Here is a 23,507-nt window from a genome sequence, read left to right on the forward strand (position 1 = left end):
TACATATCAGATATTTAAATTATGATTCATAGCAGTAGCAAAATTATAGGTATAAAGTAGTGATGATGTAATTTTAATCCAGTTCCACATCATGAGGAACCGTAGTAAAGGGTCACAGCTTTAGGAAGGCTGAGAACCACTGCTCTAGAACAGAAAGAAATAAGCAAATCTAGATAGCAGGAAATAATCAAACTGAGGGCTGGAATCAATACAATAGAAACAAAGAGATCAATACAAAGAATCAATGAACAGAGCTGGTTCTTTAAGAAAAACAAACAAAAAAACCCTGAAGATAGACAAATTGTTATCCAAAAAAAACTAAAAGGCAGAGAGAGAATACAAATTAACAAAATCAGAAACAAAAAGGAGGACATAACAGACACCAAGAAAATCTTAAGAATCATTAGGTCATACTTTAAAAACCTGCTCTCCACAAAATTGGGAAAATTTAAAAGAAATGATTACTTTCTTGATAGATACTAATTTAAATAGACCTATAATCCCCAAGGAAATTGAAGCATAGAAGCAGTCAATAAAAATCTCCCCCCAAAAAAAGCCAGCCCAGGACTGGACAGTTTTAGTGCAGAATTCTTCTTGATTTTCAATGAAACTGTACTAGGGTTAGGCCATGAAAGGCTAACTTTCTTTTCTTCATTGTTCTTGCTTTGTCTACCCACTGCCCCTACCTTTTGAGAGTCCCTTTTTATCCTGAGTCCACGCTGTGAATTCAGAGTAACCACAACTCACATGGTGGGAAGACAACCTCTCAGGGATAGATTGGGTAGGGTGTGTGTGTGGAGGAGCGGGGTGGGGGGGGGGGGGTGGGTGGGTGGGGTGGGGGTGGGGGGGTGGGTAGAAAGATCGATTCTAGTTTTTGCTGTAGAAGCAGGAACCTCTCAATTTACATTTTGCCTTCCTGCTATTACGCTTGATTAGAAATTGTTTCAGTGTTTACTATGATTATAGCTAGACACAGGACTAGACAAATTTTAGAAAAGAAACAGAAAAAAGTCTGGCCCACACACATAGGCCTACATGCATCCAGCTTAGCATTTCCGATCCAACAATCACTGCAGGAGGTAGAGGCTCGCCAGACTTTGTTCCTTCCCTCAGTTGTGGTTATTAACCATAAAAAAAGTTTCATGCAGTGCCCTAAAAGCCCCCTGTAACCCCAATTTAATTTCAACAATTCATCTAATGATAAGAAGGGGGACTGAGCTGGTCCGAATCTGGCTTGTCTTCTCTGGTGGTGGTGGGGTGCATCTTGTTGGTCTGGTCTCCTTATTGAAGGGGGCTTCCCATTTCTTCTTTCTCTTTCCCTCTAGCCACCTCCCCGACCCCGCGGGGTCAGTAGGTATTCCTCATTGCAGATTGTCCTGGAATTAATTCATCAGAGTCACTTATAATGACAGTTTCCATAGTGTTTTGGTTTAGCGTGGGGGTGATCCCCAGCTGATGGCATTCATTCTCAGAAAAAAAGGGCACCAGTATAGCAACGGGAACTGACATCCCACAGAGGCCAGGGTCGGCCGGGGCCAGGCTCTGCCAGCGGCGTGGGCGACAGAGTGAGTGGCTGGTAGGGCACTCGCACCCCTCGGCGGCACCTGGCGGTGGCGGGCAGGCGGGCCGGGGGCGGTCCCGGGTGACGCGCTGGGCTGGGAGAGCCGGCAGGTGCCACCCCGCGGGCCTCCGCCCCTCGCAGCCTGGTCGGCGGCCCGGGCAGCAGGGGCCGCTGTGTGAGCCGTGCTTGCACCGCCCGCCGCCGCCCTCCCTCCCGCGCGTGCTGCTCGCCTCCCGGTGCGGTGAGTGAGGGGCTGTCGGGCTTCGATCCCCTCGGGCTGGGACAAAGTTCTCGCGGGTGGTGCGGCGGACGGCTGGGGAAGGGCGTACTAGCCGAGGGGCCGGAGCCGGGGGCGGTGCGGGAATGCGGAGAGCCGGGGGCCGCATGGGGCTGGGCAGGGCCTCCCTCCCTCCCGCCGAGGTTGCCCGCCAGTCCTGAGCGCCGCGCTCACCTGCGCCGCCCAGAACCCTGCCGGCCCGCAGCACCAGAGAAGGTCGTGGTCCCCGGGGCACGGAGGGCGCAGAGGTGCTATGGGTGGGACTCAGGGAGGGAAGGTCGTGCTCGACCTTGGACCGGGGAGGTCACATTCCCTGCCCCCGAACCTCGCCTCCCAGGCGCCACTTCCCAAACCAGCGATCCCTTCTTCCTGCTTCTTGTGTGCGTCCCGCCCGCCCGCGGGAGCTCGGGGCGCTGCCTCTTTGGCTCCGGGAGCAGCATCCCGTCCCGGGATGGCTGCTGCGGGCCAGGGAGGGAGGATGAGTTCACAGCTGTGGAACAGGTCGCTCTGGAGATGGAGTGCCAAAGAAAGCCTGTCATTTATCGCCTGGGTGTCGTGCGGTGGGAAGTGGGCCTTTCCTTCTTATCAGCCTTCGCTGATTCCAGTTTACTGGGTGCGGAGGACTGCCTTTTGGGACAACCTGGGGAACTCGGGGGCGGGAGCGGTAGTGTTCGCTGGGCACCCAGGTTCGGGCGCAGTAGGGCATACGAGCCCCATTTCCACCAGGGAATGCTTTTAGCGATCGGCGATTGTCTATGGAGTCCCCTCCTGTCCCTAAAACAGCCCCCTTCAAAAGCCTTTTCATTCAGCCTGAGCTCCCAGGTGATCCTTTATTTCGCATCTCTCCTGCTTTGAGTTTCTTTCATAAAAGCCATCCTCTCTCTCTTTAGTGAGTGCCGCCACTTTCGTACTCCCTGCTTGCTTATTCTCCCAATTTGTAGCTTACCGTCAGGCAGAAATTGTTCTCCCCGCCCCCCAACCCCCAGGTCATCGAGGACTAGGTTAAAAAAATATCCCTGTCCCCTACCCCATAGCAGATGTTTATCCAGTGCTTGGGTCCCTGGCGCTAAATACTTGATGCTGTCACTCTTCCACAAACCTGTTAAGTAGATACTGTTTCCAGTTCAGGGTTTGGCCTCCAGCCAGCCTGGAGCTCCTGGCTGCTAGTCTGATGAGCCCGGGAGTTCTCTTCGTTTTTAGTTTACCGAAGCACCGTGCAGGTTCAAGCATCAGGGTCCAGACTCTCAATCTTTTGTACACTTTTCTTGTTTGTCTTACTGTAATAGCCAAAACTGGTGTCATGGTCTCTTGATCCCTCTTCTTGTCTCTCTGCTCCTGGGTGCGAACCACAGTGGGCCCTGCGCATGTGAAGTTTTAACTCTAGGCTGAGCCACATGCTCAACCCTCTCTTTAAAAGCTAGATAGATAAATAGATTGACTGACAGGTCGATCTCATGCAACTTAGTTTTCAAGTCTACTTAACCTCGATTCAAATTCGTGGCCCGTGTCTTTATTTTAGTCTGATATCTGTGAGGATACATTCTAATACTCCGTTGATGTGCTCCTTGTCTTCCCAAAGCTTCTGTAGAAAGCGATTTCCGACACAATCAACCTGGTCACCAAGGTGTCTCCTGCTACTACCCCAGTCCCAAGCATGGAATCTTTTCTCCAGTTTTCCTGTGATCTCATCTTGCCTTCATCATTCTCAGCCGGCTCCCCACCCCATCTATTCTTCACCAGCCCCCCCTTTCCTGCCGTGCACATGACAGTTGTCGCTTGTCATACAGCTCTTTTCTCTTATTGGTTTTGAAATAAGGTCTCACTAAGTAGCAGAGGATGACCTTGAACTTCGGATCCTCCTGAATTGCTGTGATTGTAGGAATGTGTCATCACTGCCGGTATAATAATCCAGTGCTGGAGAGGGAAGCCAGGGCTTTATGCAAGCTAGTTGGGCATTCTACTAATTGGGTCACAGTCAGCAGTCAATACGCATTTCTTAATGCTTATCTTCTTTTGTAAGTGTAAGTGTTTGCTTTCTGTGAGGTGATTCCCTAGCAACTTAAGACATTCCATTGTCAGACCTTATGTCTAGTAGTTGCTTAATAGATGTTTGTAGACTACAATGCAACATGAACGAAGGTAGCACTGGCACAGTAGCCTTGGTGATAGTAGAAATTAAGCCAGTCTTACAGGATACTCATAATTCTGCCTTGCTAGGTGTGTATTGCCACACTGAAATACCCAGTCATCCTCACTGATCACAGCATCTCCTGGTGTGATGTAGGAGCCAATCATATGGAGACTATGATTTCAAAACAAACTAGGAAGCAACAGTAAGCTTGCTTAAAATCATCTTTTTTAAGTTGGAAATACGGCACACAAATAAAGGTGCACCAGACATCAGGGAGCAGACGGGCAGTGGCTATTGAGGAGCTGAAGGTCTTATTCCGTCAGAACACAGGAGACTGCAGTCGGGACAAACAGGAATCTTTTCACAAGACCTGTGGGTCTGAACGAATCTGGAGAGGTCAGGTCAACAAAGGATTGGCTGTGCGTGGTAAGGTTTGAGGTGAGGAGAAAAGACTGAAGGGTATCCCCAAAGCTACGGCACCTTGCCATGAGAATGGTGACACTGCGAGACAAGGGGAGAGTTCAAGAAGTAGGATTTTTCCTCATTCAATCGTTGACTTTCTATACTGTGCCTCTTGTGCCCACATCCATTTTAAGATAGAGAAGGACGATGCTATTTAGAGCCACTGTAAATACGCTAGCAGATCACATTGAGAAAGAGTCTGGAATTTAATGATTCATATCATATGTTATGGAATGTACCATAAGCTGATCTTTAGAGGGGAGCAGTTCTTACCTGTGTTTATGTGAGTCATTCAGGGTGGAGCACTTCAAACTTATTGAAACGTTGAAAACGTCTACAAATTTGGCAGATAAAAGACAGATCGTCTAAAGACAGCGACGGTGACACACACCTGTATGCCCAGCTTTTGGGCGGTGGAGGCAGGGGAATCAGACGCTGGAGTTCGGCCTGGGCTATATGGACCCTATTCAAGAAAACTAGAAAACTTTTTTTTTTTTTTTGGTGATCTTTTAGAGAAGTGAAATTTCCAACTCTTCCTCATAACTGATACAGACTGATTAAAAGCATGTGTTAACTAACACGGGCCTATGGGAAGAAGCCTTTTCAGAAATGGTAGGAGTAGGTGTACCACCACACACAGGGCTTGGGAATGATAGAGTTCTACAAAGAACACCAGATGCCTATGAGGAAAGGGGAACACATCTTGAGGGGAACACTGGTTGAGGGAATGAAAAAAACTGGTATACGGAAGTCGGTCTAGAGGTCCTTAAAAAAAATCTAAAAAAAAAAAATACTACCATATGATCCAACTGTACTATTCCTGGACATGTAACTGAAGGATTCCAAATCAGCATCCATAGAGATGCTTCCGTATATGCACGTTTATGATCATCATGGTAGACCATGAAGAGGGCGGAAAGGGGGCGGAAAGAGAGGGTAAGGAAATACATGTGGCAGGAAAGCAGAAGGGGAGCGGGGAGAGAAGAAGCAAGAGTGAAGATGGGCGCACATGGCTTCCACGTGGGTTCTGGGGATTCAAACTCAGGTCCTGCACTGCAAGTGTTTTCTTTACCCACTGAGCGTCCCCCTAGCACTTGTATGATAAATTAAAGCGGGGAGGTAGAGGCGCACGCCTTTAATCCCAGCACTTGGGAAGCTGAGGCAGGCAGATCTCCGTGAGTTCGAGACCAGTCTGGTCTACAAAGCTACGAGTTCCAGGACAGGCTCCAAAGCTACGGAGAAACCCTGTCTCAAAAAACAAAAACCAACCAAAAAGAAAAAAAAAATTAGTAGAACAACATGGTCAGAAATAACACAACACAGACTTGTTCCTTTTAATGTAAGGCGTGGTGCCAAACTTGGACAAAGTTGTGGTGTTTCACAAGTTATGGACTGATAAAACATTTGACTTCCTGTCAGACAGAGTGACTGGCCAGGTGTAGAAACCTGCCCAGGGTGGTGTAGGTTAGTGGGACAGTGTAGTAAGCTGCTGTCGCACACAGATGGGGCGGGGCAGGGAAAACAGAGACAGACTGATAGCTCTCTGGGGGGCAGAGAAGAGGAGTTGGGAGTTGGGCAATGGAGAAATGGGTGGTGTATGGGACGTGAGATCCAGGGAAAGAAAATGCAGTTCTAAGAACTGGAAAGGGGTGTGTGTGTGTGTGTGTGTGTGTGTGTGTGTGTGTGTGTGTGTGTGTTGTTCATGCCTGTAAACCAGAGGCTGATATGGGTTGTTTTTCTCAGTGTTATCCACTGGGAATACTTTTGCATAGCTACAAATGGCCCCCCACCCCAGATGAGGTGGTCTAGGCCATCAGGGGTGAAGTTTACTGAAACCTCATTTGACCTACTGAATATTCTTTTATTTTATCCTATAGTTGGGGTGGGGGGGTGGTTCTGGAAGCAGGTAAGGGGAAGGACCTGTGAAGATTATGTTTGTAACTCAACCATCTGGTGTTTGACACTTTGGCATTGTGAACCGCTCCTATACAGGTTCTGTCTCATTCCCTATCTGATTTGGACAGGGCAGCTGTCTTCATTGTTTATATTTCCTGCCTAGCTAATATTCAGCTTGTGTATAGATTTCGGCATAGAAAATGGAGGGTATGAGCATCCTTTGTACTTCGGTGCCTACAGGATACTCAAATTTAAATTTAAATTAGAAACACATTTAAATTAGAAATCTCTATAGACAACTGCGAGGTGCAAATTTTGGTCATTTTTTTTCAGGCGTTGGTTTTGGCTGCAGAGAAACATTCTGGGTTCGTTCTCTCACATGCCATCTTAAGCCAGCAAGGGTCCTTAAGCCACACAGGGTCCTCGTGTTGCCTACGGGCCCAGCAGAAGGAGAGCAGGAAGGGTGTTGCAGTGACATTAGGAGAGGCTTGCAGCAAGGGTTTAAACCCAGGTCCATCTACACATTCAATTCTTCCCACGCTGCATAGCTGGGTTGATATAGGAAGTGATGTAGGAGGATGATACTATCGTTTTTGACAAGGAGTAGGGCAATCCTAAAAATAAATGCAGTGTAGACTTTCAGGCCAGTGGCAGGAATGCATGACCCAGCAACAGAGCGGCTTTAGTAGCTCAGAACATTCTTCAGTTCCCTCTTCTTCCTATCTCAAATGCCATTGTAATTTGCTTGGTGCTTTTAGAATTAAATGATGTGATAAGCAGAGATCAGAAAAAGAAAGGGTGCTTGTTCCTTAAGCATGACTTCCCTTTGGCTTATCCGGGGCTTCTCTGTCACTCTTCTTACCCATTTTCTTGTGTGTTTTTGGATAGACAATAGAGGGCAGGGTCTTGTGGCCCTAAAAGATTAAGGTCTGAAAGATTTACTACTGCCCCTAGTGTTCACTATGTATTCAAATCCTGCTGCGTATTATTCAGTTAGCACACGAGGTTGGCGTCGCCCTTCACCCTCTTACCTAAAACTCTAGCAGGTGTGGCGGTAACCTGAGGGAAGACGGCCAGAATGACTGATGTTCCTAGGAATCTCGAGTCTGAGTGCTGAGTTTTCAGGCGCTTGGAGTGCACATGTCCAGAGTGTTTTAAACCAAGGTGCAAGAGCCAATGTTGATTTTCAAAGGAAAAAATATGAGTGATGGGTAAACCATTTAACGTTAAATATAGTTAGTGTTTTTTACTTTTTAATGTTAGGTTGCTCATGTCCAATTGTCATTCCTATAGGTAAAAAAACGGTTGGATGTTGCCAACTTGCATGTGGTCTTCCCCTCAGAAAAACAAAGCAGTTGTATTGAGACTCTAACATGTTAATCTAATCGGACTATAGGACCTCCTTTCACAGACTGGGCAGTGCCCGAGGGTAAGGAACACTCTCCCAGTAACACGTACCAGTCTGGCTGCTGGATTGTTTGCTCAACAGAAGTATGTATTTATTGTAAACCCTTTGATTCCAGATACACTTGTGGTTGCGATAGATAATATAAGTAAGTGTTGGAACTGACAGAGCTGAAGTTCAGCAGGAAAGAGTGTTATTGTTTTGGCGAAAGGCAAATTGAATTCTTTGGAAAATTCCCACAAAAGTGAGCGCCTAAAAACGTGGTCAGGAAAAACGTAACAGATCAGAAAAGAAAACTGTAGAAGAAACAACAAACAAAAGGACTTGAGAGCTAATATCCTGCGCTTGCCTTCCAAGCACTGCGTTGTTTTTAGCATTTTTGTTCCACTTAGAAAATGAAAACTGGAAATTGGAGAAAGTAAGGTCTGGGTATGACTTATATCAGAAAAGTTACTCAGGAGCTCATCCTGAAGGAAGGTCTTAGGAATGCTTTAAAAAAAAATAGGGAGGTTGTACAAATGTATATAGTTTATGGTAAGGAAAATATTTATGTTATAATAAAAATTATAAAGTAGTCACCCTGACAACTATAATAATAATAACAACAACAATAATAATAATTAATAATGAACAATAATAATAGTCGACTAGAAGCAGCTGAACCGCCGCTTTCTGTAGCTACTTGTGCCACACTGTAGGAAGTGGTAAGAACTGTTGACTCTGGAGCTGATCCATCTGGTTGCCTGCAGCAGTAAAGACAAGGGAACGTTGCCATTGGAACCCACCAGCGCATGTGCAGTCTTTGTTGCGCAGCATCCCATCTTGATGGTGTACAGTCAACGTGTACTTATTCTTAATTGGACTTTTGGCATCCATATGGCATTTAAATCCACTTTTCATAATGTGAGCCCATACGTAGAACTTTGAGCTGTTTTCTGTCTGCCGTAAGTCACCTACAGGAGCACGGAAAAGCAGAAGCACACTCTCGCTGACCTGATAAAGGACATCACAGCTGTGTGTCACCTGATAATTGCCGGAGTGCTACTATTGTGATAAGTTGAAAGGGTAAGATATCTCTTCTTCTGGTTCCAGATAATATGGAAGTACAGCTATTTTTTTAAGGCATTAACAGGTTAGTGAACAAAATCCAAGTTATAAAATAAGAAGAAAAACGTGCAAATTACAATAGCACTTACTGAGCACTGACTCTGTCAGGCTCCCAAGGCCACAGGTCTAGTTAGCACGCTGGGAGAAGAGTCTCTTTCTTCAGGGTGGAGCCCAAGTGCTTTTCTAACTTATGGTCAGTTTTTCTCTGTGACGCTGACTCCGAGTGTGCCCGTATACTGAATTATTTTTGGTGCTGTTCTTAAACTTCCCAACTCCACTCTGGTCTACAGGTGACATTTATCACTCCCACAGACTTTCCTGTGGAATGTGGACGGGGCAGGGCTGTGCTTCCCTCCATTCACTAGTAGGAAAAGTGCCGCTAAGGTGGTGCGGTGACCTACTGAGTCCTGAGGCTCCCATGAATCACAGCGGGATGTGTTAAAGGAAAATGTGCAGCTTTGGGGTCTAGTGCAAGCCAGAGGCCTTCTCTTCCCCTCACCGTACTCTTCCTTTCCACAACCTCTGACCTTAGTAACTGAGGTTGTCCCTTTGAGTGACTGTCTGAGTGTCTTGTTGGAGGTCATATTTGTGAGATGGGTAGGAGTGAGGCTTAATAGTGGTAGCTACTGTGTGTTCCCTAAAAATGCCTGTGAAACGTCAACGTTGATTTGCCCCCACTTTATCAGCTGACAGGAAGAACAAGGGGGAGTTGTCGACTAATTCATCCACAACAGGCAAAGGCATGTCACAGCTGTTCAGTCCTTGGATTTTTTGTTGTTATATCGTTTTGTTTTGAAGACAGGGTCTCATGTAACCCAGGCTAACCTCAAAATCTCTGTGTAGTCAAAGATGGCTTGGAACTTTGGCTTGTGCCTCCGCAGTCTGTTAATGCAGAACTAGGAATCTAACCGAGGCCTGCTTTATGTATGCTGAATAAGTGCTTTACCTGCTGAGCTACACTTCTGGTCCTAATCTGTGCCCTTAATCCTAGAAACTAAGAGTCTAGGGCTCCAAAAAATTTAAAAGATTTTTCCTGATCTTGGTCTAGAATAAAAATACTCAGAAAGCTATATATTCTATCGCTTACTACATATACCCGGGGGTCTGTTTTCTGATATCTAGAAAACAAGTGTTGGGGAATGTATCTCATAATTTATGAATAGTAAGATTATAGTTTGCATATCACTGCATAATTCACACTTTATTTTCTTCAAAAAAAAAAGCAGTATCTATAATCACACGATGACCCCAGCATAGAAGGAAGGTCAATTTAGGTCGTGTACTTGTGATCACTGGAGAAGTAAATGGGCGCTCATGTTGAGGAAGGTGCTACCACTCAAATGACTGGGGTGCTGGTTGTTTTAAAGCAGAAACTGTAAGGCACTATTTCCCAGCTACCCCCACCTCTGGGAAACTGAGATTTGTAAGTAGATTCTATAAAGAGAATCTTGACTTGTTTTAGATGATATTCTTCATCAGTTTCGCTGCAGACGCAAAGATGTTCTTCAAATGAGTAGCGGTTCTTGGTAATTTACATAGGGCATTGATGAAGTGATAATTCTCTTCCGGGTGTCAACAAAGGTGAACTCTTTGAAAGAATTTCTCCAAGTGCCTCAAGACTGGGTTAATTAGCTCTAAAACTCTAGCAGTAAGTACTATAGAGTCTCCCGAATTTGATGTTGGTCAGTAGATAGCTTTGGAAGGCCCAGAGACACACTAGAACACATAGGATTTGTGCATAGTGTAATCTCTGAGACGGTGTCCAGCAATACCCAGGCTATTGGTTTAAGAGAGTCAGGAAATAATATATGTAAAATGTTAAGTAAAACCTAGGTGGCTGTGAAAGGATTAGCTTTAATGTTAGTGTTGCAATTAGGCATTTGTAAGCCACCTACATCAACCTTATCCATCACTGCCAATCTTGCATCATGATAGTTGTGCGTATGTGTGTGTGTGTGTGTGCATGCGTGTGCAGGTGCATGTGTGTGCAGGTGTATGTGTGTATGAGACAGAGAGAGACAGAGAGAGAGTTTTGATTTACTCATCCATTGCAGAGGGGGAGGGGATTTAATTTTAAAATTCTGCTTGCTGGTTAGCAAATGTCTTCACGACACCTTTATACATACTTTGTTTTGGTGATTTCCCACCTTTTCCTCAACTCCGTCTCACCATTCCCATCTCCAATCAGACCCTTCCACTCTAGGAGTGATTTGAAGGTGGATTCCACCCCCCCCCCCATTATCCTAATTCACTAAGAAAAAAATTTCTACTTAAAAAAGTTTGGATTTTTTTTCCTTTTGAGGGGGGATGGGCTCTTGTACATAGCCTCAGTTGACCTCTGCTCCTCAAATTTTGGTGTATTGCAGGTCTGAGTCACCAAACCTGACTAACTCTTTAAACATTACGTTCATATTGACTTGTTATATGCAAGTCGCTGGGCATGCGAAAACCTAGAGGCAGCTGCCGCTTCTCATTATCTTGTTGCTGCGTTCAAATTAGCAGCATTCGTGTTTGCTCTGTCCACAAATTATATGCTGGATCCATTCACTGCAATAAGTTATAAATCCCACTGCCTTCCTACGAGCCACCTCTGCCAAGAAACAAAATTAATTTTTAAAAGCCTAAGTGAGATCATGTGGCTGTGGTGCTTAAAAGCTTATGGCAAGAGTTTTGGTTTCTCAAGACAGTTCTGGAGCTAGGTGGTGGCGGTTTGTGAGATGACAAACCGGCGCGAAGGAATTCAGTACCAGTGACTTGTGCATTTAAGGATGGTGAAGATGGGGAATTTGAGTTATATGTCTATATTTAAAGAAGTGAAAAAAAATCCACACTTTAAACTAACAGCCTCTGATGCTTTCCTCTCATACACAGACAGAAAGCTAAGCTCCTCGCCACTGCCGGGAGACCCCTACCTCTCCGGGTCTGTGGCATAACGCATCACTCTCCCTACTGCAGAAAGACCCCACCTCCCGTCTATGTAGCATGAAGCTTCTTTCTCCTTGTATTCTCTCTGTACTCCACCTCCACTATCCTGACATTCCTGCCACCCTGGCTTGTGTCTTTGTCCTTGTCTCCCCCCAGACCGCTCAGCCCCCATAACTCTCCAGTCCCTCCATCTCCCTGACTACCCTCAGCTCTTGTGGACCTCTGCCCCCCTTACCCTGTCACATTACAAAGGTGGATTCATTTCCTTCCTAACTTTTGCCTCTGTGGCTCTTATTTATGTGGGTATTTATCTTTGCTTATGTGGGTGTCTTCCCACAAGACCGTAAGTTCCTTGAAAATGGAAACTTAATATAATCCCAGTGTCAAGAAGGCTGCTTGGCACATAGCAGTTATCAAATTGGTTAAATCAAAGAGTAGAGAGGAATCCCTTCCTCCATGAACCTTACAGTTTTGGGGAGTATTGGCAGCCTTGGGTTGTGCTTATTGGCAAGGACTTCAAGGCCCTCTCAGTGGTACCACATAGAGAATGACAACCAACTCTGCTCAAAGGGACAAATGACAAATGGAAGTGGAGAGGAAAATCTTGGGGACAAAGAGTCAGGCACCCAGACCTATTAATGTGCTATTGGCTCAGCAAGAGACTCCATCTCAAAAGATAGAGTGGAGTGTGGTCAAGGATGATTTCTGATGTTGATCTCCCCCCAACACACACACACACACACACACACAGACACACACACACAAGCCCACGTATAAATGTTCCTGCACCCATACACGCGTGAGTACATATGCTACACATGCACTAGGAAAATGGTTACATACACACTAACTGCTTTTCCTGACTCAAGGATGACAGAGGGAAATTTCCCCTCCCCCATCTGTATTCTGATCTAAAATAAACATGGGAGAGAATAAAAATATAGCCATATATTAGTAGTCAAGCATGATACTGCCAAAGCCAAGCCTCAGATGCACCTAGTGTTAGATATCGAGTAACACATTCCCAGAAACACCTGGCTCCTCTGCACCTTCTGCTCCCAGAGGGCCCATTATATGCACTCAGTTGGATGCATCATTAAGGCTGCCTTGCCAGTCCAAGACTACAGTCTCAGCAGCCTTCCCTAAGCCTAGGTCCATCCTTTCCAGCATAGCTGGGCGTCTCAGTTAGGGTTTCTATTGCTGTGATGAACTACCATGACCAAAAGACAAGTTGGGGAGAAAGGAGTTTATTTGGCTTACACTTGCATATTGCTGTTCATCATCAAAGGAAGTCAGGACAGGAACTTAAGCAGGGAAGGATCCCTTCAAGCAGAAATAACAATTTCTAACATTTTGGAAAATTGTCTCCCGGCCTTATGTTGCCATTTTTTAAAGTTGTTGAACTTTTACTTTTTTAAAAAAAAATATTTACTTACTTATTATGTATACAATATTCTGTCTGTGTGTATGCCTGCAGGCCAGAATTGGGCACCAGACCCCATTACAGATGGTTGTGAACCACCATGTGGTTGCTGGGAATTGAACTCGGGACCTTTGGAAGAGCAGGCAACGCTCTTAATCTCTGAGCCATCTCTCCAGCCCCCAAACTTTTACTTTTTGATCTCAGACAAGATCTCACTGTTAGCTCAGGCTGGCCCAGAATTGGCTATGTGGCCCAAACTGGCCTCAAACACATCAATCCACCGGCCTCCACATCGAAAGTACTGAGGTTACAGATGTGTGCCACCAATATATCTGACCAAGTTTTTCTTGAGAAAAGAATAATGTAGATGAATATCAAAAGCCATGTTTTTAAAGGCTAAAGTAAAGGCATTACAACATGAAAGTTTCATTTCTTCCTCAATGAAAATATTATGGAAGTCTTCCAACGTGATTAAATAGAATGATAAGATGGACTAGATGTATCATCGCCTAGACTCAAGAGTAATCTTGTTTTACCTGTTTCACTTTCTCTCTGAAATCTAAGGGCTTAAAAAAAAATACAATAGGGATATCACACCCAAGAAGTTTAAGATAATTACTCAATGTCAAAAAGTGTGTAAGCAACAGAAAACATCTTCAAATAAAACCCATAAGGCAAGGACAAAGAGGGCTATGCAGCCTGCTTCACAAACAGCCAGATTAGCTTGGTCATCTCCAAACTCTCAGTGCATTAGGAAACCTGAAGGAGTGGGATGGGGCCTTGGGCGAGGGAAGCTGAGGTTTAAACTGTTGCACCTGTTCCCTAAACTGAGCCCACAAAAAGGTTAATCCTGTTGTGGCCTTTGGAACCAGACCTGGTCCCAGGGAAACTTGGCCAAGGGAATCTCTAGCTGAGACTTGGGACATCCCGGTTCTCTTCCAGTGTAGAAGACCCAGGCAGGCAACAGGCTCACTTCTAGAATTTAGACTTCTACCTAAGGTGATCCCTTCTGAGCAGTGTTTTTCATGATGGCCTTTTAAAGAGTATAGGAATTATTGAACTATTTCAGACATCACCATTCTATGGTGAATAAAACCATACTAGGAAAGATGTCTTCCTTGTCCTTTATTATTTCCTTTCCTTACAGAAGGAAAATATGTGGTACTTGAGGATCCTCCACAAATTGTCTAAGAAGAACATTTTCTGTTTCCTTATGATGACATTTGTAAAGATTTGCCATAATCACTGGTACAGGACAGGTCTTGTTTCGATCTTAATTTCAGTTTCTGGAGGCACATATAACCAAGGCCTATAAAACATCACTTCTTATATCTTCCCAGGTGAGCAGTGGGGTAGAATGTGACATGTTCCCTTGTTTCTGCAAAGTGGCTGCATTTAGGAATGTATTTTAATGGCTGACATGTATGGTGTGTGTGTGGAAGAAGTGGAAACTAGTCTCACTTTATAAAGGGGTCACGGGATCTGGGGGACCGAGCTGACTTCCCCCAGTTGCTGGGTGCCACATTCTCCAAGAACTTACTTCCATGGAAAAAATGAATTCAAGACCTCTTCCACTTTGAACATCTCTCTCGGAGTTAATTTCTGCTCCTCGCACGGCATCTGTTCTGTTATTCTGTGCGGTGTGTCTTGTGCGGTGGCTGGCTCTCCAGCCCCACACCTGCTGCCGCTCTGTAGACTCCAGAGTCCCTTCAGGTGCTGGGGTGTGGGCAGTCTAGGTTTTCCTTGTCTGGCCTGACTGATAACCTCTGTCATGGTCCCCACCCACTTTCAAAGCCTATCTTTGCAGCTTAGCTGGAAAGACGCCAAGAGCCTGTAATTAGATCTCATGTCCCCTCCACAAGCCACAGCCTCTGGCTTTTCAGCTCGCCGATCTCTGCGTCTCTTCCCTCTTTAGTGACCTTTGGTCTCCACTGGTCCCTTCATCTTCATCTCATTTCCATATACATTCGGCAAAACGACTCTGAGCTAATACTCCAGTGGTCCCTGGATGTAATCCAAGTCTCTCAAAGTTTGTTCTTGAAAACTGGATAAAGGAAGAATTGATCAGTTCATGAATTTCAATCTTCCCTACACACTGATCAATATGACTTAATCCTTTCACTCAGCCGCTCTCTACCTTGGCTCCATAATAGAATCATTTGTGAACTTAAAAAAAAAAATCCCATTGTCCATGCTATGCATGACATACACCTGTAACCTCAGCGACTCGGGAGGAAGAAGCGGGGATGGGGAGAATGGAGTCAGCCTACACGGTCTCTAAGACAGCAAACGCCATTCAGCTGTACAAAGATGCCTACTGCCAAGGCCAATTAAGTCTGGAATTTTGGCGGAAGACCCAAGTATCAGTATTACTTCATGTTCTTCAGGTGATGCTGTGTGCCACCAGGAGGATGTTTACTTCCCGTTGCCCCAACAGTGATCCTGTTCTTTCACTAATTCTAAAGCCCTCCTATGGAAATGAAAGATGGTATTATATATTTTCTCTCATATGTGGGATCTAGATTTAAATATACGCACATACCCACACACATAAATAGATGTATGTAACAAAAATAAAAGCCCCCTACTAGCTAAACATAGTGGTGTAAGGTTTGTAATCTCAGCACTAACTAGGTGGAGGCAGAGGCAGGAGGAACAGGAATTCAAATTTACCCTGAGCTACACAATGAGATTCTTATCATGGGGGGGGGGGTCCCTCTACCTAACTACATTTTATAACCATAAGCATTTGATATCATTGCCTACTTTGATAAAAACTACTACTTTGATGAAAACAAAAACAAAACGCAGATTTTGCTGGTGAGTTCTCTGTAATGATTTTTTGCTTGTTTGTTTGTATCTCAATGAGGCCAGGTCAGTGCCAGGTATTGGGCATAGAGTGAACAAGAGAAGAAATCCATGCCTCCTCATGCTGGCAGTCTACAGCTACATATGTCCAGGTCAATTGGGCAACCCCAGCATGTGGGAAGCACTGCGCAAGCTTGGCAAAGGGGCCTTAGCTCACACTTGGGTCCCAGGAAGCATTCCATTCCTGCCTCCTAGTAACTCATTTAGATCATACCCTTCTTCCCATGTTCTCTTCTCAGAGAAGGAACTCACTGCTGCCTTGGTAGGGGGAAGTATACCAGGAAAGCTGAGAGCTAGCCTCGGCTAATAACTGATTTGGCAACCAACCTGTGATGCGTGGAAACACCCATCACAAAAATCCAAAACACCAACACCATGGGAATGACCTAAGGTTGATTTTGCCTATTTTCTCTCTTCTCTAGCTTTCGCAACTACAGGCTGTTGAAGTAGGCTGATTTATCCCATCTTTACATTTGGCTTTGCCTTGAGAGTCAGCCTTCTCTCCCTAACATAAGCCATAGGTAGAAGCCATTCTTCACCATAACAATGACCTATCTGCCATGCAAATGGTTTTCATTGCCTTCAGAATTTCCTCACTTATGTTTTTGTTGTCTTTTTGACATTTCCCTTCCCATCTCTGGGATTCTCTCTCCCAGCACACTCCTTAAATAGCGCTATTCTCCACAGGTCTATCCTTAGGTCACCACCATTCTCATTCATCTGTTACTGCAGTTTGAATCCACAACAAGGTGTGGCGGTTTCCAAACCCTGCAGACCCTTCATCCCGGCCTTCCTCTTAAATACCTGCCCAGCATCTCCACCTGAATGATGCATAAGGTTGTCACACCGTGGTTTCCCAATGCCCTGCTCTTTCAACCCGTTTCTCTGTCCCCGTTGCTTATCTAATCTGGTGGCCCCAACCTCGGAAGCGTTAGTCATTCTCTCTGATGACTGAGTCACCAAGCCCATCTGTATTGCTTCACAAATGTTCTTGACGGTGTCCCCCACACACATCTGCAAACTGTGCCCTAAATGAGACCGAGTTCTCATTTCTCAGAGGTGGTTGCTGTGAAATCACGCTTACTCTCTCTGCCGTCGGGGCCACTCCTAATTGTCTCTCTTGATTGGCCTCCAGCCAAATTCTCAAGAGTCTGTGTCACAGGCATTGGTCTGGAGTGAGCGTGGGTTGTCAGTGTGGTGGGAGCTGGAGAACCGTGTGGTTGAGCTCTTCCCACACGGAGCTTCTACACAGGGTCTCACCTCTGGGAAGTCCACACTTCTTCCACAGCATCTGGTCCCACTCTTCAGTTGCTCCCTCTCCTCAGGAGGCTTCTCTCTTCTACTACCGGAAAGCCCCCGATTCCTACCATTCCTTAAGAAATCGTTCAGATCTCATATCTGCCCGCAACACTTCCTTAAAAAAATATTCACATCTTTATTAGTTTATTCGCTGATACTTTTTGGATGCTGCCTTGTCCCATGCAGAAAACAAGGTTTATGATGAGGGGTAAGGTGCTTGTATATTAGAAGGCATTACCTGAGTGTTTTTCAAACGACTTGAACTGCTCCAGTCGCGGTGGGGGGCCATTCAGGCTTTCGTCTGTTTGTGTTTGTTCAACCCTCAGTCAATAAATAATCCCATTATACACAAAGACTAAGCAAGTTGCATCCCAAGTGACTCACCTCACAACTCAGCCAGACCTCAGCTAGTCTCTACCTAGCTCAACAAGTGTTTCACGCTTCCCTGTCACGGGGATGTCAGGTTTCTGATGGCATCTCCAAACGGTTACCTTTGATTTCTGGACCTGGCTCCTGCCACAGGAAATCGTTTGCCCATCCTCATCCCCCTTGCCATATGCTGTGATAAGAGTCTGCCTTGGGCACCCCCAGCAGTCTACCTGAATAGTTCAGCCAAAGGGGAAACCCAAAGCCTGCTGGGAACTTGATCAGCCATGTAGATTAAGCTTTATAGTTACGAGGGGAAATTGAAGCATATCTTTACGGTGGGTCCTTTTGGGACTCCCGCCAAGGACAGCAGAAGCAGGGTGAAGTATGCCAGTAGGCAAGAGACAAGGCTAGAGAGAGAGAGGAGAGCCAGGTGGGGTAGAGGTCATGTGTTCAGCAAGCACCTTGCCCGTCACCTGCCTTATCCTTCTTTCTTTTTTTGAGATTTGAAGCAAGCACAGTTTTTATTTTCTGTAGGCAGTCTTCGAAGAAACATGGCACGGGGCACAGAATAGTAGGTCAACTTAATCCTTATTAGAGGACTCTGGTGACATTGAGCAAAATGGAAAGCTGACAAGTCGGGAAGTCTGGTTAATAAGTTATAGCAGCATTCCAAACGAGAGATTAATAAGGGCCAGGGACCGTGAGCAGAAGGGGTGAAGGAAGGAGAAAGGAACTTTCAGCAGAAATGCCAGTGAGGGGGAATGACCTCAGAGTCATTGGGGGGTCAATAAAGCTTAGAAACCGCTTGCAGTTTCTGTGCTGGGTTATTGATCCAGGTCATTGGGAAAGCGCATCATAGAGGAGGAAGTGATTGGAGACACAGTTGTAGAAGAGGAAGTGATTGGAGTCTGAGGACGGTGTCCCAGCCAGGCTTCTCCCGTCGGTATTCTGTGCTGACCTCTGGCATAGATTCCATTGGGTTTATGTGCTTTTGAGTTTCATGAGAATATCTACCACGTTTTCCGTCCCAAACACTTGTCATAAAACCTCACACGTGGAACAGACTCAACAAATGGCTGCTAGGTTAAACAGATAGTTTATTAGCTTTTTATTGCATCACGAAGTCAGTGAATTTAAACAGCACAAATTTATTAATGGCATGGCTGATGTGTCTACTATCATGCCTGCTTCACAAGGCCCAAAGCCTTGGTTGATTGGTTGATTGGGCTCATTTTATTAATGTTTTGCATTTATTTATATGTGTGTGTGTGTGCGCGCACTCATGTATGCTGCAGTATGCATTAGTATATACATGTGTAGGTCAGAGGACAACTTGTAACTACAATTTTGTGCTTCCTCCACGTGACTTTCTGGGATTGGCCACCGATCTGGTGGCAAGGGCCTCTAGGCTCTGAACTATTTCCACGATCCCATATTCTTCTCTTATCAGGAGAAAAGTACTTCCAAGGTCAGTTAGGCAGAGTCTCTTTCTGTGTGGTTGCAAGGCTAAGGTTCTCATTTCTTGGGCAGTCAGAAAAGGGCCTCTTTCTAGCCCTGAGTGAGGGCCTGAAGTCTCGAGGGCGGCAATGATTTGCTCCTTTGCCTCCTGGCCAGACACAGCACCTTGTTTTTAAGGGCTCATGTAATCACGTAGAGCCTACGATGACAATCCAGGCTAATCTCTATTTTAAGGCCTGCCACCTTAATTACATTGGTAGACTCTGTTGTGTCACATAACATTGTCACAGGTTAGGCCCTGGACGCCTATTATAAGGGGACATTGCTTTGTCCACCATGGTTGTAACTGTCTAATCGCAGAAGGGTTATGATCATGGCTCTTAAACACGTGTATCTTGGCTTCTCTCATTTGTTCAAGGAGGCATTGAGGATTCCAGATTTTCTCAGTATCAAAGCAGTTAGAGCAGATTTCAGTGAAGCTGGCCAGCTTCTGCTCTTTCAAGCCATTAGCCCATTTATCCATTCTGTGTGTCCGTCTGCCTCATCTATTCATCCATTCATTCATTCATTCATTCATTCATATACATTTTGAGACTGACGTTAAGAGTCTAGACTACAAGGTGAGGCGGGGTGTAGCTCCTCAGAGAGTGCTTATCCAGCCTGCACGAGGCTCTGAGTTCAATCTGCAGGCCTGTTTAGCTGGGCATGGTGGTGCGTTCCTGTAACCTCTGCGCTTGGGAGATGGCAACAGGAGGATCAGAAGTTCAAAATCATCCTTGGCAAATTCAAGACTAATTTGGAATAAATGACATGCTGTCTTAAAAAAAAAAAAAGAAAAAAAAAGAGTATCCAGGTTGAGTTGTGGGTTTGTACAATGATTTATCCACAAGGATAAATACTAACAGATTTCTCTTAGATCATGTTTAGAATATTGAGGTCTGTATCACATTGCTTTTTCTTTTGGTTTAGTTTTGTGTTTTGAGGTAGTTTCATGTACTTAGGCTAGACCGAAGGGGGTGGTTTTAAAATGATGGTAGTCAAAGATGGTTTTAAATCCCCGATCCTCCTGTCTCTCCAACCCCAGTATTAGATTACAGGCACGCACTAGCCCTCCGAGCTACACTAAAGTTTCTTAAAGCCATAAGCCTGGTTGTGAATTTGCCCTGTGCTGATGAAGTTTTGCTTTCTAGTAGGGTATTACTAGTGTCCCGTGGCTTCAAGCCTTGACCAAGTGCTCAGTAAATGTGTAATTGAGGCAGTGACCACTTAATTTGCTCCCTTCTGTATGTGGCCATGCAATTTAGACAATTAATAAGCATGTATTATTATTTTACCTTTTAACTTTGTTTAAATAGGTAACAGATGTCATCGGCTACTTATTACTCTCCAGAGACACTCGGCACATACAAGGAAGTAATTCAACTGTACCCAGCCTTATTATCATATTTAGTGATAATTTCATAGCAACATAGATAAATCTACTTCATCCTTACGTTTTACAACTCCATTCTTTTTTATGACAGGTTATTACATTTTTATTAATATATTATGCCAATTTATTAATGCCTCTTATTGGTGGCCACTCAGATTGCTTCCATTTCTTTCCTGTTACAGATTATCACAGCAAACAAGTCTCATGTGTGTACCCTTCACACAAGTATAAGTATGCCCAACGACCATTCGTGCCATGCTAGGTTTTGCCAGTTCACTCCAAGAAGGGTTAGACCAATCACATTCCCACCACAATGCACAGAGGTTCCTCCCACCTAAATCAACATGTGTTCTCAGACTTTATGGACTCAGCCAACCCGATGTGTGAAATGGTATTTGAGTTAACACTTGGGCCTGGCACATGAGTAAATGACACTGGAGAATTTTTGTGTGTACAGTATGTTGGAACCATTTGTATCTCCTTTTTTTTTGGTATTTTTTGTATCTTTTGTCCATTTCTTTTATTGAGCAGATGCTTTTGTTTTTAATTTATTGTCAATGATCTTTGTGTAGTAGGGAAAGTAGCTTTTTAGGGATATAAAGTGTATGTAGTTTTCTTTCAGTTTGATTTATTGTCTGATTTTTTTTATTTAGTTTTAGATATATACAAATCTTTAAGTTATTTTAGGTGGTCTTCTTTAGTTAATCTTTAAACGTGCGACTTCTATGCTTTCACTTACAGTTAGAAGGTCCTTCCTCCGTCCAGTAGTATGAAATTATCATTTAAGGTTGTACAAAGCATATTTTTAGATCTTTATTTTTAAATAATTATAAGTTATAGGAAATTATGATGTCAGCACAGAAATAACCTGGAACCTACACTTGGCTTTCCTGGGATATTAAGCATTATATGAATTTCACGTTTTTACACTTAGATTTTTGACCCACCTGAAATTTATTTTGGTATGAAATGGACTGGATATGGCCAAGCATGTCTATGATCTCAGCACTTGGGATGCGGTAGAAGGAGAACTAGGAACTTTAGATCATCCTCAACTACCTAATAACCTCAAGGCTATCCCTAAACCCTCCTGACATGAGACCCTGTCTCAAAACAAAGAAAAAAACAGAGAAACAAAACGAAACGAAAAAAGAAAGAAACCAAGCAGAAGTGGATGTCAACTTACTTTTTTCTAATTGACTTCTGTTGGTCCTAATATCTTAAAGTTATATAACCCATATTTCCCCCAGTAATTTAAGCACGCAAGAATAAAGCAGGTGCCAAATTCCTGTATGCAATGGTTAGTTTCATAAGCATTAAAGTACAACAGCTAGAATACAACATGGCCTGCCTTGTTTTTCCAAGCATATGTTTTTCCAAGAAATGCCTGTTCAGACTGCCAGTCCTTGTTTCAAAATACCGTTATGGTGTAAGCTGGCCTATTTCTGTTGTATTGGCTTTGGGTGGTGTGGGCTGTGCTGGGATCTAGGTGAATAAACATCTTTGCCCTGCCCTGAAGGAGTTTGTCTATTCGGGTAAAGCATTTAGACTGAGGTGCTCAAGGTGTACCGTGTAGTTAATCCTGCAGAACCCTGGCCAGCTTCAGGCTGCTCAGATCTTGGATTATCAAGCAGCTTGACAGAACTGGACTCGGGTTCTGGGACCGTGATGCTTTTGACTTACTGCTCCGTGCTGTGCCGCCTGTCTGCCCAAGGTGTCATTTAGTCCAGTGGACATAACACCTGCCACAACTTGTGGGCTACAAGGTAACCCTACTGTTCCCTCTGCGCTTTAGTAAACCTAATACGTAGACAGTTTCAACTTAATTTCATTTTTAAAATACTTTATTGTGTATAGTTCGTATTTATAAGATAACCATTCTAAAATTCTGACGTTTCAGAGAATTGTCTAATCGGGCACCCTTGACGGTTTTCCGATTTTACTAGAGGAGAAATAAAATGTTCATGTGCTTATTTAATTATCTGAATTTAGGTGTACATTTGTATGACCCTAAATTCTTTCCCAGCTATATAGTCCTAATATATATTATTATATCTTATACATCTATTATATTATATATTGATCTCATACAGGATTGAAGTGCTAGACATATTTTTAAAAAATGTGAAGTATCTTTCATATGGGTTATTTAGAGAGAGATCTTGCTAGAAACTTACAAGTCCACTTAAAATCACATTTGCTGTGTAATGTATCGCAGCCACCTTGACTTCAGTTTGTTCTGTAGCTTGCCAGTATGTATCTAAAGCCACCCCTCAAAACTCTTCCTGAGCTTTGTATTGGTGCTCTGTGGGGAGTCCGTTTCTCACCTGCCGTGTGGTCCAGGTGAAGTTTCACATCGCCTCTATCGGAGTAGAGGTTTCAGGAGACATGCAGTTGAGAAGGAAGGGGAGTTTCCAACTCTGTCGCCTTCCTCTTGCTGTTAAGAATTAGTACGCAGCAAGGTAAGATCTCCCAGGCGCTTTTGCTCACTTTCTGGGAGTTTGTATCTTTGTGGGTTTCTGTGGCCAGTCCCTGGGGGACTTTCTTACAGACACAAATCACTTGGCGTGTTTGTTTCAGAAGGCTGGATGTACTCTGACAGCCTGCTGAGTTAACACAAGGCCAGTCATGCCCAAGAAACCTGTTTGTAAAGCTGAGTTCCAAGTCATCCATTTGAAACCGATCACATAAACAAAGCCAAGGTTGAGTAAATGTGGCTGATTCTACTCAGGGAGTCCACGTCTAGAAAAAAAAAAAAATGCGGTTTAGTGAAATTAAAGCTAAAAGAAATAATTCTGTCTGCCTAGAGATTACTCTGTGTTTTAGTGTAACATATGTTAATTTATACATATGTATAATATAACATAATATATTACACATACAATACATAAAAT

General features: G+C 44.3%; 1 protein-coding gene across 2 annotated transcripts in view; it reads left to right on the forward strand.

The window, feature by feature from the left end:
- The first annotated feature begins 1,664 nt into the window (after window positions 1-1,664).
- Window positions 1,665-23,507, forward strand: part of Elovl7 (ELOVL fatty acid elongase 7) — a 70,111-nt gene continuing 48,268 nt past the window's right edge. The window contains exon 1 of one of the 2 annotated variants that reach the window (XM_085676726.2): window positions 1,665-1,802. The gene's annotated coding sequence lies outside the window, so the exon portion shown is untranslated. Of the gene's footprint in view, window positions 1,803-22,218; window positions 22,380-23,507 lie in introns of those variants that run through there. The other variant, XM_085676727.2, reaches the window with a different exon arrangement.

Source organism: Myodes glareolus, chromosome 15, assembly GCF_982192425.1.
Source record: "Myodes glareolus chromosome 15, mMyoGla1.1, whole genome shotgun sequence".
Lineage (NCBI taxonomy): Eukaryota > Metazoa > Chordata > Mammalia > Rodentia > Cricetidae > Myodes > Myodes glareolus.